Raw genomic sequence first — 23,014 nt, forward strand, 5'->3', positions numbered from 1 at the left:
ATACAAAGACAAAGATATAGGTTTTAGAGAGAAGAATGATGTGATCAAAATAAAGAACATTATGTTTCAAAGTGACTGTAAGAGGTAACTTATAGGAAGTCAGAGAGAATAAATAAAAAAGAATGTGTAATTCTTGAAAACTTTTCTCTGCCATACTTGAGATCATGAATATTTTTTCCATCAAACAAGAAAACAAGGAAAACCATTTTGCTAAAGACTATAATTCCCCTAAATCACAGCACCTATATTTTGCACTTTTTAACACATTGTTCACAAAATAATTAATACCTAGAAACTGACAAATTGTGGACTCTGAAAACAGAAAAGCCCTATGATCAATTCTTGATCATTTCCCTGTATATTGTTTACATTATCTTTTCCTATCTCTCCAGGCCCCTATTGATTTGAATTAGGTGGCAAAAGGATATTTGATTACGTTAGATTTCTGCCCTAAGGTTAACGAGTAATGTTTGTGATCTGAAACAGGGATATTACATTGACAGTGCCAGGAACGACCCCAGCTGTGCAAAAAAGGTGTCAAAATGCCAATAACCAAGTGTGTGGTGAAGGTCGTAGAGACTATATCTGGCCGCTTGGTGGGCAGATCATAAACTCTTAATCAGTGGTACTTGGGCTGGGAAAGCCTCATAATTTATCCACACATGTCTTTTCTTCTGAATACCACACCCCATCAATTCACAGCCTAGGGCTTTGAACATTTTCACAAGCAAATCTCAAGGTATTTCTTTCTAACTTCCATGTAAATAGGTGGCAAAGAGAGGCATCTCCTTTGCTTTCAAAAGTCTAATTATTCTAGACCTCCAATGCAGCTCATCCTTTTTCATCTTTTTAAAAATAAACTACAGTCTACTTGAGGGTGGAGGGTGGTAGGAGGGAGAGGATCAGAAAAAAATACCTATTGGGTACTCTGCTTACTATCAGAGTGACAAAATAATCTGTACACTGAACCCCCATGAGACACAGTTCTCTTATATAACAAACCTGCACATGTACCCCTGAACCTAAAGTAAAAGTTAAAATAAATAAATAAATAACATATGAATTGAGCGTCTTAAAAATGATACATCCTTCCAATGATCTGAATCATGAGGTCAACTTAAACCCCCAAGTGTCGCAGAATGAGGCTCTGCACTGCGATGAACGTCAGAACCAGTTTACAGAGTTTCTAATTCAGTTTTTTGTGGCAGTTACAAAGACTGCCTAAGTCCCCCACTTGTCTGGTTTTAAAGTGGCTTTAAAATTTTTTCATCTGTTTTATCCAACTTAATTTTGATGATTATTTACAAGGATATTCTTTCTTTCCATCATTCAACATTTATTGCGTGCCTATACTACGTGCCCAAGCAGAAGTCTGGGATTTGGGATATTAGTGAAGACAACACACAGATGTGTGAACTTTGTTTTTATATAATTCTTTATTGCATTTTGGCTAGTTTTATATGTGGAATCTGTATCACAGGTATTCGATGAGATCAGGAGCATGCCCAGCTCTCCACTGTGGGCTTCATGTAAGAGGAGAGCCATGACAATGTATTGCATTATTCTTGTACAGTAATCAGGTATGTTGTTTCTCTACACATAAGTTGAATGGAACAGCTCTTTTTCATTTTCAAGTTGATTGAGTCCGACTCTATCACCTACCAGTCAAATAATCTGCCTACCATGTGTTCAATAACTATGATTCAAATCCTCCATGAATCACATCTGGGTCAATGTTGGGGCGAAAAGAAATTCATAAAAAAGGTAAATTCCTGTAGCATTCCAGTGGTTCACTCTTTCTGTCTCTGACTTCCTTTTTCACTTCATCGACCCTGTCATTAGCTCTACTTTCAATTCATTGAGGAGAAAAATAAAAGGGATGGAAAAATTACACACAAGTGTTGTTGCATGTAGTAATCAATGTTTTAGGTAGATACTTTTTATGATTGCCCTGTTGAATTCATGCTACAGCTGGCTCCTGCTGGTGGTAAGAATATAGCTGTGGGACGTGCTAGGTCTGCATGTTGGGTGCCTTGCAGTCCGATCAATATTCTGCATTGTTGGAATTATGTTTTTATGATCAGACATGACAAATTTGGGTCAGAGGTTAGAAGGCATTCATATGTGAATCCTTCCTAGCCATGACTGAATAATTTTTCTTATTTTCAGATTCATAACTTTTAATAAATAATAATGTTCTCTCTCCAGAAATAGGATGTTATATCTTAAGTTTAAATTATCACACATACTGTCCAAACGAATTTGAATCCTATTCCTACCCTCCCCTTCAGAGTCTTTCTCTGCTATTGGTTATGCATGTTATACAAGGAGTTGTTAATTTTTTTTTTTTGTTTTTGTTTTTGGCGGAGCAGGGGACGGAGTCTCACTCTGTTGCCAGGCTGGAGTGCAGTGGCACAATCTCGGCTCACTGCAACCTCTGCTTCCCGGGTTCAGGCGATTCTCCTGCCTCAGCCTCCCGAGTAGCTGGGATTACAGGCATGTGCCACCACGCCCAGCTAATTTTTGTATTTTTAGTAGAGACGGGGTTTCACCACGTTGGCCAGGATGGTCTCGATCTCTTGAACTCGTGATCCGCCCGCCTTGGCCTCCCAAAGTGCTGAGATTACAGGAGTGAGCCACGGCGCCCCGCTGGAGTTGTTAATCTTTTAAGCTGTGAGCCGTGATTGTGCTACTGCACTCCAGCCTGGGCAAGAGGGCAAGACTCTCTCTCTATACACATACACACACACACAAACACACATACATATACAGAAACACACATATGTATACCTCTCTCTCTCTATATATATATATATATAATTTGTAGTCTAGGTGAAATTTTAATCAAGGTGAAATCTGAAGAGTGATAATCGGAAATAGGTATCAAGACATAATCATGGCGGTTACTTCTATAAACATCAGCATCATTTGATATGTTTTATATATGTTTAATTCTAGGTTTATATACATATGCGAAAAAGCTAATAAAGCTACTAATTATCTTCGATAAGCTCCATAAATCCTAAAATGAAATATTCATTCATTAAAGATACCTCTCTGATTATGTGGCTTCGTTAATTAATGTTATCAGATGCTACTTTGCATTCATGTTACTGTGTTTGAAATTTTTATTTCTAGTATTTTTTATCAAAACTGTCAAAAACATGGTAATGCTGTCAAAAGTTATTTGCTCAGAATATATTTCTCTAATAATGCTTTTGCTTATATTATGCATGCTCTTTTTTGAAGAAGTTAAACATTTTTGTACATTTTATACAAAGACGAATATTATTTAGAAATGCAACTATTTAAATTTCATTTCAAAAAAGCAAAACTACGTTTCTCGCAATTTGGTTGCTTTTACAGAAACCCCATTACAGAGAAACACACACACATACATACATATATATACACACACATACATATATATACATACATATATGTATATACATTTATACGTATGTATATATATCTGTCTGAGAAACGTAGTTTTGCTTTTTTGAAATGAAATTTAGATAGCTGCATTTCTAAATAATACTTATCTTTCTACAAAATGCACAAAAATATTTAACTTTTCTTCAAAAAAGACCAGCATAATACAAGCAAAAGCATTATTATTTAGAGAAATATACTCTGAGTGAATAATTTTTGACAGCATTACTGTCTTTTTGTATAGTTTTGATAAAAATACTAGAAATAAAACATTTTCAAGCACAATAACATGAATGCAAGGCAGCATCTGATAACATTAGTTAATGAAGCCACATAATCAGGGAGGTATCTTTAATGAATGAATATTTCATTTTAGGGTTTATGGAGCTTATCAAAGAGAATTATTAGCTTTACTAGCTTTTTCACACATATATGTAAACCTAGAATTAAACATACGTAAAACATTGTCTCAAATGATGCTGATGTTTATAGACGTAACCACCATGATTATGTCTTGATACCTATTTCTGCTTCTTACTCTTCAGATTTCACATTGAGTACAATTTCAAACTACCTATCTCAGCAAAAATAAAATCTCATCTCAATTACAATTTGTGTACTCACAGCATAGGAAGCAAAGCTACAATCCTGATATGTTAAAAAATGAATTACATCATTTTATAAAAATTGTGGCACATCATTTATTTCCTCATTACACTTTCTGTTTCTCAGAGGAATGATGATTCAGAGTTGTGGTTTACTTAACTAAAATAGATTACTAAGTTAGCATAAACTCAATCAGTGGGAAACCTGACAGTCGGCACAGTTATTTATGATGTGCCAAATGCAAAATCATGCTCCTACTTTGAGGTTTTGCTAACAAGGCACACTGCTAATTCCAAGGAGGAAAAAAAATCTATTCTAAGATATTTGGACATAAACATAACTTTACAATAGTATTTATGAAATGGTTTCATGGCTTATATAAGATATGTTGATATAGGATTATCTGGCAAAAGGTTTGTAAAATTAAATAAGTTTATATTGTAACTGAAAAACAAAGCAACTGAGAAAGAACAATCAGTAAAGAAACAGATTTTAAAATATTATTTTTAAAGACATTTTACAACGAACAGATTCCTGTCTAACTTTTCAGTTTATCTTAAAATTGCCTCCTTTTCTTTTTTACACTTTGTAGTTTTTCCAACTTAATCACTGAATTCTGGAAATATTTCTATAACACTACCAAATTAATGAGACCAATGGGCTCCTGTGTAACGGTAGATTGTGAAAGTCAATTTGTTAATTTAATAAATTAACAAAAGGAAAATGGAAACTATGAATCCATATTGCCTTTGATGCATTTAAAGTAGGAGAGAAACTTTGAAAACATGTCTATATAGTCATAAAAATATTTTACCATAAAGGATCTGTTCAGATGGCATCTATGCCTAAGTTTTGTTATTGTATCAATAACATTAATTTCCAACAAAAACACAGACTGATTTTAAGAGTTATAATTTGGAATTTTTAATTTAGAAATTAGAAACACTATAAATGTTTTTATGAATATTATTTCCATATTAAAATATGTTAGGCATATTTTCATGAATATAGAAAAATAACAAAAAGGAAGTATACATTCAATTCAGCAAATATTTAGTAAGTCTCTAACATGTAGCAATAACTATTCTAAATGTAGAATACAAAAATAAGTATAAGTGGCTCATGTTATCGAGGACCTTATAATTTAGTAAAATAGAAGTTATGCTCTTGTGAATAATGTTTATTTATAATAGTACAAGGTTGAGTGCAGTTGTTGAGAGATTGGTATATCGAAACTTTGGAAGAGAAAACTATAATGTAGCCTCCAGTGTTTAGGTTGTCATGGACAATGCAGGCTTTAATCTGGAAAAGTATGGACATTTTAGTTTGTGGAATGAGAAAAGATGCCAAGACCAGACTGAGAAGAAGTTGCTTAAAAAGTTAAAATGAAGAGCTAATTTGCTTGAATAAGAAGGAATTAGTGGGAAATAAGCATGGAAAGAAAAACCTAGTATCAGATTTGGAGGACTTTAAATACTTTCATAATAGAATAATTTTTATATTCGAGACTTAGCTAGTAAAATTGGTTTCTATCCTGTAAACCCTGAAGATTCTAAAAGACCTGAGGAATGCAGTGTTTTGGAAAGGTTAATATCTGGGGTGTATTGGTGGGAAAGACAATAGAGGCAAGAAAACTAAAATAGTGAAAACATGTAGTTACAATTAGGACATATATGGAAAGCAGTAGAAATGTTGAAAAGGGGCGAGTGTTAAAGATATATTCAAGGAATATTTATCCTCCACTCAGCAAGACAATTTCCTTCAAGTCCTCATCTAAAATTTTTTCTTTTATGTTCTGCAGTTGTGATAGATTAAAGATGTCTGCAAAGTCTTTGCTGCATCTGCCATTGAGAAGTACAGTTTAGTTCCCCTCTCCCTGAGTGTTGGCTGAGTTTTGTAAGCCTTGCTTGAACAACAGAATGCAGTACAAGTGATATTTTGAGACTTCTGATATTATAGATCATAGGTCAAAAAGGACACACGGTTTCTGGCCTGTCTGCTTGGAACACTTGCTCTAGACACCTGGCTGCCATAGGAGAGGCCAACGTGAAAAGGAACCAACGCCCCAGACGATAGCCCCAGCAGGGCTCCTACCCAGCAGCCTGCACCGTGGAAGTGAGCCACCTTGGAAGTGAATTCTCCAGACCTGTAGAGCTACACCAGCTCATTCCATGAGAAGCAGAAATGAGCTGCCCAGCTGAGTCCTTCCCAAATTCTGGCACACAAGATTGTAAACAAGACTATTTTAAATTCTCAAATTTTGAATGCAGTTTGTTATGCAGTAATAGATAATCAGAGAAGGAGTAGAGAATAGTATATAAAGTCAACATAGAACCAAAAAAGAAGATCAAATTTTAGGTGACATGTTTTGTTTCCAATTATTATTATTGAAACATTAAATCCTTCCTGAGTGTAAGTGATCCCGATGAAATGAAAGTAATTGGAAAAGTCTTGACTGTGTTATGAAGCCTTAGAGAAAATAAAATCCCTTTAACACATGATTCCAGAAGCACAAAATAAAATATATTCAAAATGTTATGGCATTGAAATCCATGAGTGTCCTTTCTTTCCTTTCTCACTGAAATTTATTAGAAGATAATAATCTGTGCATTACCTATTGATGGTTTTCCAGAGCTATTTTCTCCTCCTTTGATATGTAGTATGAATTTATTTATTTATTTATTTATTTTTAAGATCTACTCTTTTACTAAATTTCAAGTATACAATGTATTATTATTAAACTGTAGTTACTATTATGTAAATTAGATCTCTAGAACTTATTCGTCTTGCAACTGAAAGCTTTTACACTTTGACCAACACCTCCCCATTTCCACCACCCCCAGCCTCCGGCTACCACTATTCTATTCTGTTTCTCTAAGTTCAACTATTTTTAGATCCCACTTAATTTATATCATACAATATTTGTCTCTCCATGTCTGGCTTATTTCCCTTAGCATAACCTCCTCCGAGTTCATCCGCCTTGTAGCAAATGGCAGGATTTTCTTATTTTTAAAGGCTAAATTGTACTCTATTGTATAGATATACATGACATATTCTTTATCCATTCATCTGTCAATAGACATTTTGGTTGTTTCCATATCTTGGCGACTATGAATAATGCAGCAATGAACATAGGAATGCACATACCTCTTTAACATATGGATTTTATTTTCTTTGAACATATACATAAGTGAGACTGCTAGATCATATAGTAGTTCTAGTTCTAATTTTTGAGGAACTTCAAAATGCCATTTTTCATAATGGCTATACCAATTTACATTTGCATCAATAGTGTGCAAAAGTTCTCTTATATCCACCCCTCACCGACACGTTCTCTCTTCTCTTTTTGACAAAGACCAAACTAACAGGTGTAAGAAAATATATCTTTGTAGTTTTGATTTGTATTTCTTGTATGATTAGCGATGTCCAGCACCTTTTAATACACCTCATGGCCATTTGGTCAGGCGAACGTGGTAACAACTACACTGTGGAAACCTACTGTTGGCCATTTTATATGTCTTCTTTGGAAAATGTCTATTCAGGCCTTTTGCTGATTTTTAAATCAAGTTATTGTTTATTTTTTGCTATTAAGTTGTATGAGTTCCTTATATATTTTGTCTATAACTCCTTATCAGATATATAGTTTCCAAATATTTTTCCCAATCCATTGATCTTTTATCTTGTTGACTGTATTATTTGCTGTGCAGGAAGCTTAATTGCTATATTTTTGTCTTGCATTTACAGTTTCAGGTCCTACATTTAAGCCTTTTGTCCATTTTGAGTTGTTTTCTCTGTATGGCTTAAGAAAAGATTCTAATTTAATTCTTTTGTATATGAATAGCCAATTTTCCCAATATCGTTTATTGAAGAGACTATCCTTTTTCCATTGTATATTTTTGGCATCCTTGTTGAAGACTAGCTGACTGGATATAGGTGAGTTTATTTCTGGGCTCTCTGCTCTGTTCCATTGGTCTATATGTCTGTTTTTACGCCAGCATCATACTGTTTTTGATTACTATAACTCTGTAATGTGCTGTTGACTCTTGAAGAACACGTTTGAGTTGCGCAAGTCCACTTATACGTGAGTTTTTTTCAATAAAATTTACACCAAGCATGAATGCCTCTCCTGTCTCCCCTTCCACCTCCTCCACCTCTTCTGCCTCTTGCCACCCAAGACATCAAGAACAACCTTTCCTCCTCCTTAGCCTACTGAACATGAAGACAACAAAGATGAGGGTCTTTCTGATGATCCACTTTTACTTAATGAATAGAAAATATATTTTCTCTTCCTTATGATTTTTTAAAGATAACTTTCTTTTCTCTTGTTTACTTATTATAAGAATACAGTATATAAATACATATATAAAACATGCATTAAGCAACTCTTTTTATGAGTAAGGCTTCTGGTCAACAGTGGGCTATTAGTAGTTAAATTTTTTTGTTATTATTATTATTATACTTGAAGTTCTAGAGTACATGTGCACAACGTGCAGGTTTGTTACATATGTATACATGTGCCATGTTGGTGTGCTGCACCCATTAACTCGTCATTTACATTAGGTATATCTCCTAATGTTTTCCCTCCCCCCTCTCCCCACCCCACGACAGGCCCTGGTGTGTGATGTTCCCCTTCCTGTGTCCAAGTATTCTCATTGTTCAATTCCTACCTAAGAGTGAGAACATGCGGTGTTTGGTTTTTGTTCTTGTGATAGTTTGCTGAGAATGACGGTTTCCAGCTTTATCCATGTCCCTACAAAGGACATGAACTCATCCTTTTTTATGGCTGCATAGTATTCCATGGTGTATATGTGCCACATTTTCTTAATCCAGTCTACCATTGATGGACGTTTGGGTTGGTTCCAAGTCTTTGCTGTTGTGAATAGTGCCGCAATAAACATACGTGTGCATGTGCCTTTATAGCAGCATGATTTATAATCCTTTGGGTATATACCCAGTAATGGGATGGCTGGGTCAAATGGTATTTCTAGTTCTAGATCCTTGAGGAATCACCACACTGTCTTCCACAATGGTTGAACTAGTTTACAGTCCCACCAACAGTGTAAAAGTGTTCCTATTTCTCCACATCCTCTCCAGCACCTGTTGTTTCCTGACTTTTGAATGATCGCCATTCTAACTGGTGTGAGATGGTATCTCATTGTGGTTTTGATTTGCATTTCTCTGATGGCCAGTGATGATGAGCATTCTTTCATGTGTCTGTTGGCTGCATAAACGTCTTCATTTGAGAAGTGTCTGTTCATATCCTTTGCCCACTTGTTGATGGGGTTGTTTTTTTCTTGTAAATTTGTTTGAGTTCATTGTAGATTCTGGATATTAGCCCTCTGTCAGATGAGTAGACTGCAAAACTTTTCTCCCATTCTGTAGGTTGCCTGTTCACTCTGATGGCAGTTTCTTTTGCTGTGCAGAAGCTCTTTAGTTTAATTAGATCCCATTTGTCAGTTTTGGCTTTTGTTGCCATTGCTTTTGGTGTTTTAGACGTGAAGTCCTTGCCCATGCCTATGTCCTGAATGGTATTGCCTAGGTTTTCTTCTAGGGTTTTTATGGTTTTAGGTCTAACATTTAAGTCTTTAATCCATCTTGAATTAATATTTGTATAAGGTGTAAGGAAGAGATCCAGTTTCAGCTTTCTACATATGGCTAGTCAGTTTTCCCAGCATCATTTATTAAATAGAGAATCCTTTCCCCATTTCTTGTTTTTGTCGGGTTTGTCAAAGATAAGATGGTTGTAGATATGTGGTATTATTTCTGAGGGCTCTGTTCTATTCCATTGGTCTATATCTCTGTTTTGGTACCAGTACCATGCTGTTTTGGTTACTGTAGCCTTGTAGTATAGTTTGAAGTCAGGTAGTGTGATGCCTCCAGCTTTGTTCTTTTGACTTAGGATTGACTTGGCAATGTGGGCTCTTTTTTGGTTCCATATGAACTTTAAAGTAGTTCTTTCCAATTCTGTGAAGAAAGTCATTGGTAGCTTGATGGGGATGGCATTGAATCTATAAATTACCTTGGGCAGTATGGCCATTTTCATGATATTGATTCTTCCTACCCATGAGCATGGAATGTTCTTCCATTTGTTTGTATCCTCTTTTGTTTCATTGGGCAGTGGTTTGTAGTTCTCCTTGAAGAGGTCCTTCACATCCCTTGTAAGTTGGATTCCTAGATATTTTATTCTCTTTGAAGCAATTGTGAATGGGAGTTCACTCATGATTTAGCTCTCTGTTTGTCTGTTATTGGTGTATAAGAAAGCTTGTGATTTTTGCACATTGATTTTGTATCCTGAGACTTTGGTGAAGTTGCTTATCAGCTTAAGGAGATTTGGGGCTGAGACGATGGGGTTTTCTAAATCATTACAATCATTTCATCTGCAGACAGGGACAATTTGACTTCCTCTTTTCCTAATTGAATACCCTTTATTTCCGTCTCCTGCCTGATGTCCTGGCCAGAACTTCCAATACTATGTTGAATAGGAGTGGTGAGTGAGGGCATCCCTGTCTTGTGCCAGTTTTCAAAGGGAATGCTTCCAGTATTTGCCCATTCAGTATGATCAACACCAAGAGGGACCCACCCCTCAGAGGATTTGCACCTTGTGAAAAAAAAGTGGAGCAGAAGGACCTCAGCAATCCACATCAATACAATAGAAACCTGCAACCTTTGCTACTGAGGATTCCCCCAGTCTTCACTGAGGCTGAGCCCAGCTCACAGAGCTTCCCAGAGTTCATACTGCATTGCTGTCCCAGAGAAGGAGCCACTGCTGCATCCCCTGCTGCTGCACTGAGCATTAACTCAGGGGGCCTGAGTCACTAGCTGATATGCTTTGCCCTTTGGGATCAAGATACCATAACTCCTTGACATCTACAGAGTCGGAGCTGCCACCATTCTGCTCTCTGCCCCTTGGGTTCTAAGTCACTACTTTGACTTGATGAAACAGGGACTGTGTTTCTGCTGTTCTGTGCCTCATTCTATGGGGTCTGAGTCTTGGCTGTGACAAATCATTACTGAGGTTGCCCTGCCAACCTGAGTTCTAATTTGTGGCTTTGGCTCACCATCACTAGGGCTGCACTGCCACTGCTCTGTGTCCCAAACCCTTGGGCCTGTCTTGTTGTGGCAACCTACCATCTCCTTAGCTGTGTTGCCACTGTATCATGCCCCTGAGGCCCAGGCTGTGTCCTATCATAACTGGGTTTGTGCTGCTGCTGAGTCCTGACCCCTGGAGCCAAGTCACCCTGTAGCTCAAGACCCCAAACCCCAGCTTCATGAATAATCTGCATAAAACTCTGCCTCAGACACCAGCATCACCACTGCAGCAAGTGCATCTGCACCCCAGGCCCTAGGTGACACAATAGTTCCTCATGTCCAGCTCTGTTGCCACTCTGAGCATCTATACCCTAAACCCAGGTGCCATTACCACCATGAGTGCCCCTGAGCCTAGGACCTTGGTTATGATGTCTGCACCCTACACACACAGGCACTATTGTTGCCACAGTATGTCTATGCCCTGGATTCTAGCAACACCACAGCTGTATGCATATCAGCATATCAGCATGACAGATCCAACACCAAGAGAGGCTCCCTCATCTAGAATTATTTCTTAGAGAAATTTTCGTTGGTGCGCAGTTGTTTATTTTTATTTATTTATTTATTTTTGAGACGGAGTCTCGCTCAGTCGCCCAGGCTGGAGTGCAGTGGCGCTATCTCGGCTCACTGCAAGCTCTGCCTCCCGAGTTCACGCCATTCTCCTGCTTCAGCCTCCCGAGTAGCTGGGAATACAGGCGCCCGCCACTACGCCCGGCTAATTTTTTTGTATTTTTTTTAGTAGAGGCGGGGTTTCACCGTGTTAGCCAGGATGGTCTCGATATCCTGACCTCGTGATCCGCCTGTCTCGCAAAGTGCTAGGATTACAAGTGTGAGCCACCGCCCCCGGCCAGTTGTTTGTATATTTATTTATTTATTTTTGTGGGAGGGAGACAGGCATCATGGCCTTCTAGTCTACCATTTTGCTGATATCACTCAGTATGAGATTATTTAAAATTTGAATTTGTTCAATTTACTTGATATCAAATAAATTTGATATGCTCATTTAATAGCCTATTTATGAGTTCCTGCCTTGTTAGAAACATAGTTAATCACTACGTTTTTTGTGGATCATCAGTTTATAGCAAGTGAAAATAGTTTATTTCCTATTCTTATCATATGCCTGAGAATAGGGAAGATGATTTAACTTCTCTTACCATGAATAATGAGAGAAGAGGTAATACTCTTGAGAGAAATAAACTATAATTTTAGTGATTGTTTTCCTGAGGAATTTGTAAACATTTAACAGCATTGTTTTTTCTTATGTATTTTCTAACTATTTATTGATTATTTTGCTCTGTTTTATAAAAAATAAAAATAAGAAAAATATTTCTGCAGGCAGATGTTAGAAAGGCAAATTAACACTTTCTTTTTTACATGGTTTAAATACTAATTGGAAGACAGTAGAGTCAAAGAAGTAAGAATTTATGGGTTTGGTGCCAAGAAATGCTTCAAAACATAAATGCAAACACGTTTTTCAGCATGAAAGTAGGGAAGAGAGAAGTAAACTCGTTTACTTCTTCATTTATCTCTTTAAGTCATCAGCAAAGAAGAAAACAAATATGAGCTTTCATAATTAATAAGAAATCACATTTAAACAAATTACACTTTCTATTAAAATTATTCTCTAGTAATCTATTCATTAACATCTCACAATTTATATATGTAGCTGGTTAGATGATTCAGAAAATACGGCAGAAGAGAGGGATGCTACTCTCACAAAATCCTAGAGCAGGATTGCCCTTGGGGCAAAGTAGCAGATGGAAGCCAAAGGACATCACAGGGACTGTTATTGAAGCTCAGAGTCTTCGAGGAGAGAATTTGGGCTTTGAGCAGACTGTTGGGGAGAGTGTTCAGGAAAGTAAGAAAAATGTCACTGGATGCTGGAGGAAAGGAGACCTTAGTTATGTACGTAGTGCCAGAATGTTTGGCAGCACTATCACCCGCAGTAACTTGGACAATAGAAAATGTACTCAACGAATTTTTAGATCTATCTAGGGAGATTTCCAGGTAGTGTGGTGAAGGTACCTTCTGGCCTCTCTATGATAAAATGTGAGAGGAGAATGGTAAGTAACACAAAAGACTGCCGCTAAAATATCAGAGTAGGAAACAATGGCTCAGAATGGAAGTAATACTCCATTTGAAATGGTTTTGAATTGAGCTATACCCTTGTAAACATTATTTTGAACGTATTTATCCAGGAACTTAAATACCACAAGCATCCAACAGGAGAATTGTTCTAAAAGATTGTAAAATATTAACCCATTTTTCTCAGTACACCATTATAATGAATGATGGTGTATGTTTGTAATGAAGGTCTGAAAGTTGGAAAATAATCAGAGGAGCCGCTGAGCCCAGGCAAGATGTAGATAAAACAGAATGGCTGACTGGTGTGGCATTAGGAGCTCTGACTGATAACGTGCAAGTTGAGACAGTTCTCGGTTCTTTATATATCATAGGCTACAACTACTTTAAACAATAAGGTAAAAAAAGGTATATATGTAATAATCGTAATATGCCTTTTTTTCAATATTTGGAATCTTTAGAGGTAAAACATTTAAACTCCAGGTATATCACTAATCATGACAGGACTACTTCAGGTAATCAATATTATATTAAATTTACCATAAACATTTGTTAACACTATTTTGCATTCTGATGACATGTTTGATTGCTAAATCAAACAAGAAGGAAAAGATAGCCCACATGCACTGAGCAAGAAATGGTTAAGCAGCCAGCTTATGCATACTACAACAGCTAGGGAAAATCCTTGCTATGACTTAGGAATGAAGGCAAAAACGTGGAGTCTTTTAAAACCTGGATGTTATTACTTTGTTCCCAAATCCAAGATGACCATAAAGACACCTCCCCACTACTCCCTCCCCATCTACAGGAGCTCAGTCTTGGAAGAAGGAAGCCAACCTGAAGGCATTACACAACTGCAGGTTTAAACGGAAATGTTCAAGATCCAGAAGCCAGTAACATCGAATGTGCAAATTGATTCTTCAGCCTGAAATTATTTTATATAATAATGAATGGAGTAACAAAATTTGGCCCAAATTTATTTCTGATTCTATAGTTAGTCAGAACCTACTAAGTGGTAGACAGTGAGGAAAACAAAAATTTGAAAAAGTCTGTTTCTGCCCTCAAGATGCTTACAGGTAGACTTTGTACAACTCCAATACAAGTCAGCCTATGAGAGTATAATATTAAAACATAAATATATAACATAAAAGCATAAACATGGCACAAGAACATTGAAAAGTCATTCTACTTGGAGGCATGGGCGTTTGGAGTTTCAGAGAAAGCGGAAATGAGAAGGTGGCATTTGAGTGGTTTTAAAAAGCACATAGTAATTTGGGAAGAAAGATAATGTGGGAGCAACATAAGCAAAAAATAAAATAAAATAAAGGTGTGAAAATACATGATAGATTCAAGGAATTATGAGCAGTCTCACATTTTGATATGGCTACACAAACGATGGTCATAACCTTTGAAAGCAATTGATAAATATCCTAAACACCATGTGAGTTTGGAGTTTGGACTTTTATCTGGTGGGCAATGGAAAGTAATAGAAGTATTTTAGGCAAAGTCATGGCATAATCAGATCTGTGTTTGGGGAAAAATCAACTGCACTCTCCAATATGGTAGTGATGAGCTGCTTGTGGCTATTTAAACCTAAATTTAAGTTAATCAAATTTAAATAAAATCAAAAATTCAGTTCCTAAGTTGTAGTAGCCACAATTTAAGTGCTCAGGGCAGATATAGAGCATTTTTGTCATTGTAGAAAGTTCTATTAAACAGTGCATATGTAGAGAATGGACCAGTGACATCAGGCATTAGAGGGAATAAAACTAATTAAGGGGTGAATATTTTCACAGTCACCCCAAAAGATAATGAAGCCCTGCTATAGGAGGAGTGGTAATGGGAATAGAAACTGAGTAGACAGAGGCAAAATCAATTTATAACTTAAAGGGGATTGGGGGCTAATAGTGAAATTTAATTCATATGCCTATCCTCTTTAAGAGTACTTATTTAAGAAACAGATATAAGATTCAGAACAAAATATTTTCTAAATTACTAAAATAGGGGAATTGGGAAATGTGGCTTTAATCTGGTGTCACAATCATATTTTTAATACCTGTATTCTAATTCTATATTTTGGAAGCTGCAAGAAAAAAAATTGCAAATCTAGGGGAGTGTGGTAGGTAACCTCCATGGTGGTCCCCAGTGATTCTTCCTTCATGGTATCCACACTTGCTTAGCCCTCTTCCTCTTTGAATAGAGCTGACCTGTGTAACCAGTAAAATGTCATGGAAATAATTGTGTAAATTCTAATCTGGCGAAGTCAGAATGGACGTTAAAGCTTCCATTTTTCTCCTGCTTGGATCAATCACTCTCGTGGAAGCCAGCCATAGAGCAAGGCCACTCAGCCCTAAGGAGAAACTGACATGGCAAGAAGGCCCCCACCAGCAACAACTATGAACTTAACCAGCATGTGTAAACTCCAAGGAGTTGGAAACAGATTCCCCAGCCCCAGCCAAGCCTTCAGATGACTGCAGCCCTGGCTGACATCTTGACTGTAATCTTATGATAAACACTGAAACAGAATATGAGCCAAGATACCTAGTTAAGCTATCCCTATAATTCTGACCCCATAGAAACCGTGTAATATTATAAATGTTTATTGTTTTAAACTGCTAAGTTGTGGGGTAAATTTTTTGCACCAATAGATGTAGGGAGTTGTTTCTTAGACAGCTGATCCTTCATCCAAGGATGTAAGGAAACAAGACAGACATCTACGTGACTTTTGACCGTATTCATTCCATACAGTCAAGATATGTGGACCAGTGAACTTTAAAATCTCACTATTCACATTGCTGCAATAAGTCAGCCCTCTCATGAAGACCTTAGGTATGAAGTTTGCTAGTATATTCTAAGAGAAATCTCTTATAGAAGCATGAGAACAACTTCCTAAGCATCAGTGACTGGTTATAGAACATAAGACAGAGCAATGAGTCTAAGATGACTTTGGATAAAGCCTACACTGAGACAGAGATGGGCTTTGCAATGGAGCTTCTGTTGAGTTTCCTTTTTCATATTCAAGCAAAGAATGTGGAAGAAGTGTAGTGGTCATTTCAGGAACTTTGGATTATAAGCTTATTATTATTTTGACTTCTGCTCACGTATTTGCTTTAATCATATTTTATATTTCTAACCAGAGTATCAGTTACAGACATATTATTTTCATTAATTTACTCAAAACATTTAATTTAATGTTAGAAATGCTTGAGAAATATTGTCACAATTTTGCTTCCTCTTACTATAACAGATATTTGCTTTAATTAGTTTTTACTTTGATTGTACAAACTTAGTGCCAAAAGCACATAGCAGTTGATATGTCATTGGAATAGAATATAAATTCTAGTAATAAAAATAATAAAAGAATTTAAAAATCACATCATAGACATTTCAAGTGAAGTTATTATAAACCAAGGACTTCAATAGCAACCATTCCTGGAGCCCCTGTGTTAGATTTTTTTTCCTTTAAACTAGCATCATTTAATTCTCTGAAAGAAAATTTAATTTTGGGTTTCTGTTACAATGATAATCTAGAAAATTAAGACATGCATACATTGAATCATATAGCTGACCATGTTAACCTGAGTGTGGCCACTGAAGTTCAATTCCCATGTTTGTACGTGTCTACAGTCCCATTGACACTAACTGAAGGCCAAATAATGTTGCAGTTTGCCATATAAATTTTTAAAAATAACAATATTTTGAACGTAGAAAAGTGATGAGAGGATTAGATAATTGTAGGATAATTATTATTACTTATAGCATTATTATTATTAAATAATTATAATTGTAGAGAGAAAAATTGACAAGTCAAATTTTAAAAAATAAACAATAACCCTATATTGTGGCTTTAGGTGCCATATTTGAGCTCTAAACTGGCATATGGGGAAGACCCTGTTTGCTGAATTTGCAAACATTCGTTTGCAGTAAGGATAGTGGTAAATGAAGTGTGAAAAACGTTTCCATTTAGGTTACAGAAATAATTGATTTAGATATCCATTTAACGTTGATTTCAGTAACACTCAATTTCACCCCAACCTCAAGTAAACAATATAGTTGAACAGAGCTATCAAGAACTACCTTGTTAAAATGACATGTAGAATAATATTGAGTCTTTACATTTCCCTTTATGACTGTTCTTTTCATTTATAAATGACTAATAGAATAACCATCATTTTATACAGGAAATAATGTGCCTATAGAACTAGGTTTTTTAGAGGATTGAGTAGTGGTATGCCAAACACAGTAGAAAATGTTATGAAATATACTTTTTTATTTGTTAAGTCATGTAAGTTATTTGCCATATGTAAACTTTCAGATTAATAAATTTTTTAACTTAGTCATTCTAATTTTTTCCTTGTATCTTAAGCCTTCCTCTTTTTTTGCCTCAAAATCACAGTGTACTGGTGTAAATTCTCTAGGCATAGACTTAATAATCACAGAAAAGGTACATACATAATGTAATATGTTTGTTTAGGGCTCAATATGTCATTTCAGTTTTTGTGTTTCTCCTCACACCTATACTGGTACTGAAAGGATGCAACAGAGTCATCAGCAAATATACAACTTCATATCAACTAAAGGTACTTTACACAAGAGAAGAGACTCCAAGGCAACAGATTTCCTATAGCAGTCTTTTCCTAAGAGTACTAAGGTAATTAGCCTCAACAGGAGATAATTTCGGTTCACAGGGGTTGCTGTTGTTTTAAGTGTTTCTGGGAAAATTGGATTTTCCATTGATAGCAGTTTTAACATGTCACACTGGAGCCAGAGTGAATTAAACTGAAGAGCTACACAGTCTAAACAAACATTCCTTCCCATTATCAGAAGCCTGACAACATAATAGCATAAACTATAGTCATGTGGTCACATTCACAAGTAATGCAGAAACAATTAAAAATCAAAGAAATGCTACATTTTGTAAAGCAGACTTAGTTGAGGTAAGCATGTTTAAAATTATTACTTTTCCTTCCTCCCCTACAAGTTTTATATCGTGCTTTAAAGTTGAAAAAAAAAATAGCAATGTTTGTTTGAATCACGATTAGTGATTAGAAAATCCAAATCTCTCTAGCCTGTGTTTTGTAATACCAAAGTAGATCGTGGTACCATTGCAACATAATTCAAGTATTTAAACTTTGAAAACACTAGCTGATTTGACATGCTTATTTTTTAATATTTTTCTGTTTTACAAAAATTGCACAAATTACTGAAATAAATTTGGAGCTGTAATTCCACTATGTGTTACCTTTCCTCAAAGACGTTAATCAAATTTGGTTATATTTACACATGTAATGGATGATATAGTTTACATGTCAAAAGTAGGGTGCATTTATAGATAATTTTTCTTAATTTCATAACTAAGAGATTTTTAAAAACTCATAAAAATTGATAGAATTACACTTCAGTAGGCTCTGAAATGAAAACATTTTGTCAATAATTTTGAAATTATAATATTACTTTCCTACATTTAGATGACTTGTGAAGATAATAAAAAATTATCAAAATGCTTTTGGCTACAGAATGTTTGTGTCATAAAATAGTAACAGATTTTTAACTGTTATTCAAGGAAGGTTGTACTAATTATATTTCAGAAAATCGTTGAGACTTAGACTTTCTCTCTGCATGCGTGTGTACATGAGAGAAAGAAGAACTTGCCTTCACGTGCTTTGAGCTTGGTAACCGCATATCTAACACTTCCCAAGACCCACATTGTCAAGTACTCCATTCGCATAGGTAGATTCAAATTTACTGAACCTTGTTGTTTTTATTCAGAAAAGGAAATAAATCAATTATCATGATATTAAAACATCTTCAAGTGAGGCTTTGTTGTTTCTTCTGTATCAGTTCTCTAAGTAGTGGTGTGGAGAACTCACTTTACTCTTAACTTCATCTTGATTTGATGTCTCTTTTCAACAACTGAATATTCTTCTGAATTCAGGGATCGAGATCGAGTGATAAGTGAGCAGGGAATACCAACATGCACCAAAATTAATAGTGGTAGGAATTCAATTCCACTTATTTTAAAAATACCTATTGTAAAAATTGCTAGGCACTCTAAAGGATATAATAATTGCAAATAGTCACTCAATCCTTAGGGAACATACAAGAAGTGAGGAGATAAACTATAGAAATAATCTACACAAGGCACAGTGTGAAAATACTTTTTTAAAAAGTGCTGGGAGAACAATAAAAAAGATAAGTTCTGAAAGTATCCTCAGACCAGTGATTCCCAGGCCAGGCCACACATGGGAAACAGCTAGGAAAATCTTTATAAAAATTGAAATTAGTACTTTCCTGGACCCACCAGTTAAGTACTTTTGGGGGGTAAAAACTAAGCATATATATTTTTTAAAACCTCTCCTGATAATTTTGAAGTACAATCAGATTTGAAAACACTAGTCCACACTATCTAAGCATAAGCTAGTTACAAAATCTTATGTAAATATATCCGTAGCTCTCTTAATTATTTTCTAATTGGGGCTCCCTCATATGGAACTGACCCTTCCAAACTTAACTTCCACTTGCAAAATTCAAAACATCCTCTAAGTAGTTCCATCCAGCTTCAATACTTTGTTTCCTCAGACCACATTCAGAATTTAATACAAACATCAAATATTTGTTGACATATATTTCCTTTTTTGCATACATTCTTAGTGATCTATTCACATGATTTATCTTGACTACACCATGATTTCAGGTAGTGGATTGTATAAATTTTTTCTTGTAGTTAGAAAATGTATATATATGCATCCATGCAGGCAAACACATCCATGTATGCTGTATATACATTTTGCACGTCTTCCCACATCAGCCTAGTCTTGTGCTTGGTCTATTGTAGTGTTGAGTATCTTATTGACAAAAAAAACATTAAGAAACTGCTCTTCACGAGCGTGTTCCCAAATATTTTAGTAATAATACTGTTGACCCTTGAACACAAGGGGGTTAGGGGAGCCAAGGCCCCACACAATGCAAGGAAAACTTGAATATAACTTTTGACTCTCTGCTATAGTTTGGACATTTGACCCATCTAAACCTCATGCTAAAATTTGACTTCCAATGTTAGAGGTGGGGCCTAATTTGGGTCATGGGGGTGGATGCCTCATTAATAGATTAACGCAGTGGGGTGGAGGTGAGTGTTCTCACTCTTCAGTTCCCGCAGGAGCTGGTTGTTACAAAGAGCCTGGCACTTCTCCTCACCTACTTGTTTCCTCTCTTGCCAAGCGATCTCTGCACATGCTGACTCTGCTTCATAGCAGCCTGAGGCCTCACCAGAAGCAGGTGCTAGTACCATGCTTCTTGTACAACCTGCAAAACCATGAGCCAGATAAATTTCTTTTCTGTATAAATCACCCAGTCTCACATATTCATACCAACACAAATGGACTCTACTGTTTACTGGAAGCCTCAATGATAATATAAACAGTTGATTAACACATATTTTGTATGTTACATGCATTATATACTGTATTCTTACCGTAAAATAAGCTAGAAAAGAAAATGTTATTAAGAAAATCATAAGGAAGAGAAAATATATTTACTATTCATTAAGTGAAAGTGAATCATCAGAAAGGTCTTCATCCTTGTCATCTTCACATTGAGAAGGCTGAGGTGGAGGAGGAAGAGAAGGGACTGGTCTTGCTTTCTTCAGTGTGGCAGAAGCAAAAGAAAATCCACATATAAATGGACATAGACAGCTCAGATTCACATTGTTCAAGGGTTAACTATACCTCCCCACCACCCAAAGCAATTCTGAATGTGAATGATTTACTTTACTTATATTATACTTGTCAAACGTTTGGGCTATTTAAACCAGATTCCCTGAAATGTTAATGGTGAAGAGGAGTGAGACCAATTCCCAACATTTAGCAAATCATTTTTGGGCATAAGACGGGTGTGGAACCCAGGGATTGGAGAGAAGATAGCAAACAGAAGGGGAGAGAAGCAGGGGATGTGAGGATTCAGCAGAAAAGGATCATGGCTGCTTTTATGGATTCCACATCTTTCTCCCCCACTCAACAGTCTATAGACCTCACTTTTGAATTCTGGTTTCTCATTTTATTATAATAGTTTTACAATCTGTTATTTTACACCAAGATTTTTCCTTCTGGTATAATATCTGCTAAAATGTGAAGCTTATTTTTTAAAATTTGCTCAGATTTGGTATTTCCTGCTCTCTCAGAATACACTATTTCTGCTAACCTGTGTAAACTGTATAGTAATAATAAAGAAAGAGGCTGGGTGTGGTGGCTCAAGAGACAAACTCCATCAAAGGAAGAAAGAAAGGAAAGAAAGAAAGAAGGAAAGAAAGAAAGAAAGAAGAAAGAAAGAAAGAAAGAAAGAAAGAAAGACAGAGAGAAAGAAAGAGAAGGAAAGAGAAAGAGAAGGAAGGAAGGAAGGAAGAGCTTCCAGAGAATTGTTAAGTATAATATACTTTTTCGTTAATGCATATGTATGGCCAAATGGCAATGCCAGTTCACAGAAAATAGCAACATTTTATATCTTTAAGGTCGTTAGACAAATGGATATAAAATGTTTCTGACAGTGTCACTGAGTTCAACAAGCTAGATTGGAGAAAGAGAAACATACCAAGAGCTCCCCGTGGGAAATAAATTTATCTCCTTGTGTTAACAACAACAACAACAAATCCTATGAGGCAGCTGAATGGGCTATGGAAAGAACAGAGTGGAATGCTGGCACTGTGTTCTTTTCATTGAAAACCATTATGCAGAGCCCATTAAATTCTTCCTAAGGAGAACCTTCTGCCTGGCTAAACTTGAGTTTAATCGTACCATGCTTCCAGACCATGCAGATTTCTAATCCAAAACAATTTTGTTCCCAGCCCATAACACAATTAAACATCCCTCTGCATCAAGGCACAGGAAAAAAGTACCCACGATGCAATGGAGATTACATTCTGTAAAAATTCACCAGCCAAGGAAGAATAATGCCAATGGAAAGTTGAACATTAAAATAGTTCAAAAGGTGAATTGGGTGTTGCTGGAATACACTGTAGGGCTCTCAGTTTCCAATAGTCACCCTGGGTAAATAACATTAACTGGGTTGAGCATAGTCTCAAGCTCATTTAATTTTATTTTAGCAGTTATTTTAGGTTTTCCTCTAAATGCTGTGTACATAGGAAAAAAATATGTTACTTTGTGTATTGACTGATTTCATAAAGTATTTCTTTTTTTCCCATTCAGCTCATTAGGAGAAATTTTTTTAAAAAAACGGAAGTTAGGCATCAGCTCAGGAAAAGTATTTACAGATTTAATAGTCATTTGACAAATATTCAGCCAACATATATTTACCAAGAATTGGCTATATCTAATCCCGCTTTAAAGATTACAAAATAATGCAAAGCTAGATTATGTGGTCCTTGTCCCTAAAAAGTTTTCAATCCCACCAAGAAAATACATAACCTGAAAAAAATTCATGTGATAAAAGATTGCTTGAAGGATAAGATGAATTGGCTTCTATCTGCTAACTGTGTTTTGGGGGACACCATAGAATAACATCCCTCTACCAGCTAGTGTTGATGAAATGGGATGAACTTGAACTCCATTTAGCTTAAATCTCCATTTAACACTGGTTTCTTCATGCAAATCACTCAACATTCTCTGATGTCTATTTCCTCAGCAGCAAAATGGAAATGATATCTTCTCTCATACATAAAATTTATGGTGAGATTAAAAGGTGAAATAACACATGTAAAAATGATTTTTATTTTTAATCATATAACTTAATTTGGAGCCTAGTTTTGTTTGCTACGTACAAGGCTGTGTGCTAAGTGATTAGCAGATGTTGTGCC

The 23,014-nt window shown here is 35.9% G+C and overlaps 1 long non-coding RNA gene across 2 annotated transcripts in view; it reads right to left on the reverse strand.

Moving 5' to 3' along the window:
• The window catches only part of LOC134730215 (uncharacterized), a 59,076-nt gene that overhangs the window by 30,296 nt on the left and 5,766 nt on the right, over positions 1-23,014 (reverse strand). Inside the window, exon 2 of one of the 2 annotated variants that reach the window (XR_010111881.1) lies at positions 20,745-20,848. The exons of the other annotated variant lie outside the window; for it this stretch is intronic. This is a non-coding gene — a long non-coding RNA (uncharacterized LOC134730215). The remainder of the gene's footprint in view (positions 1-20,744; positions 20,849-23,014) is intronic. 2 annotated transcript variants of the gene reach the window in all.

This window comes from Pan paniscus, chromosome 3 (assembly GCF_029289425.2).
Source record: "Pan paniscus chromosome 3, NHGRI_mPanPan1-v2.0_pri, whole genome shotgun sequence".
Classification (NCBI taxonomy): domain Eukaryota; kingdom Metazoa; phylum Chordata; class Mammalia; order Primates; family Hominidae; genus Pan; species Pan paniscus.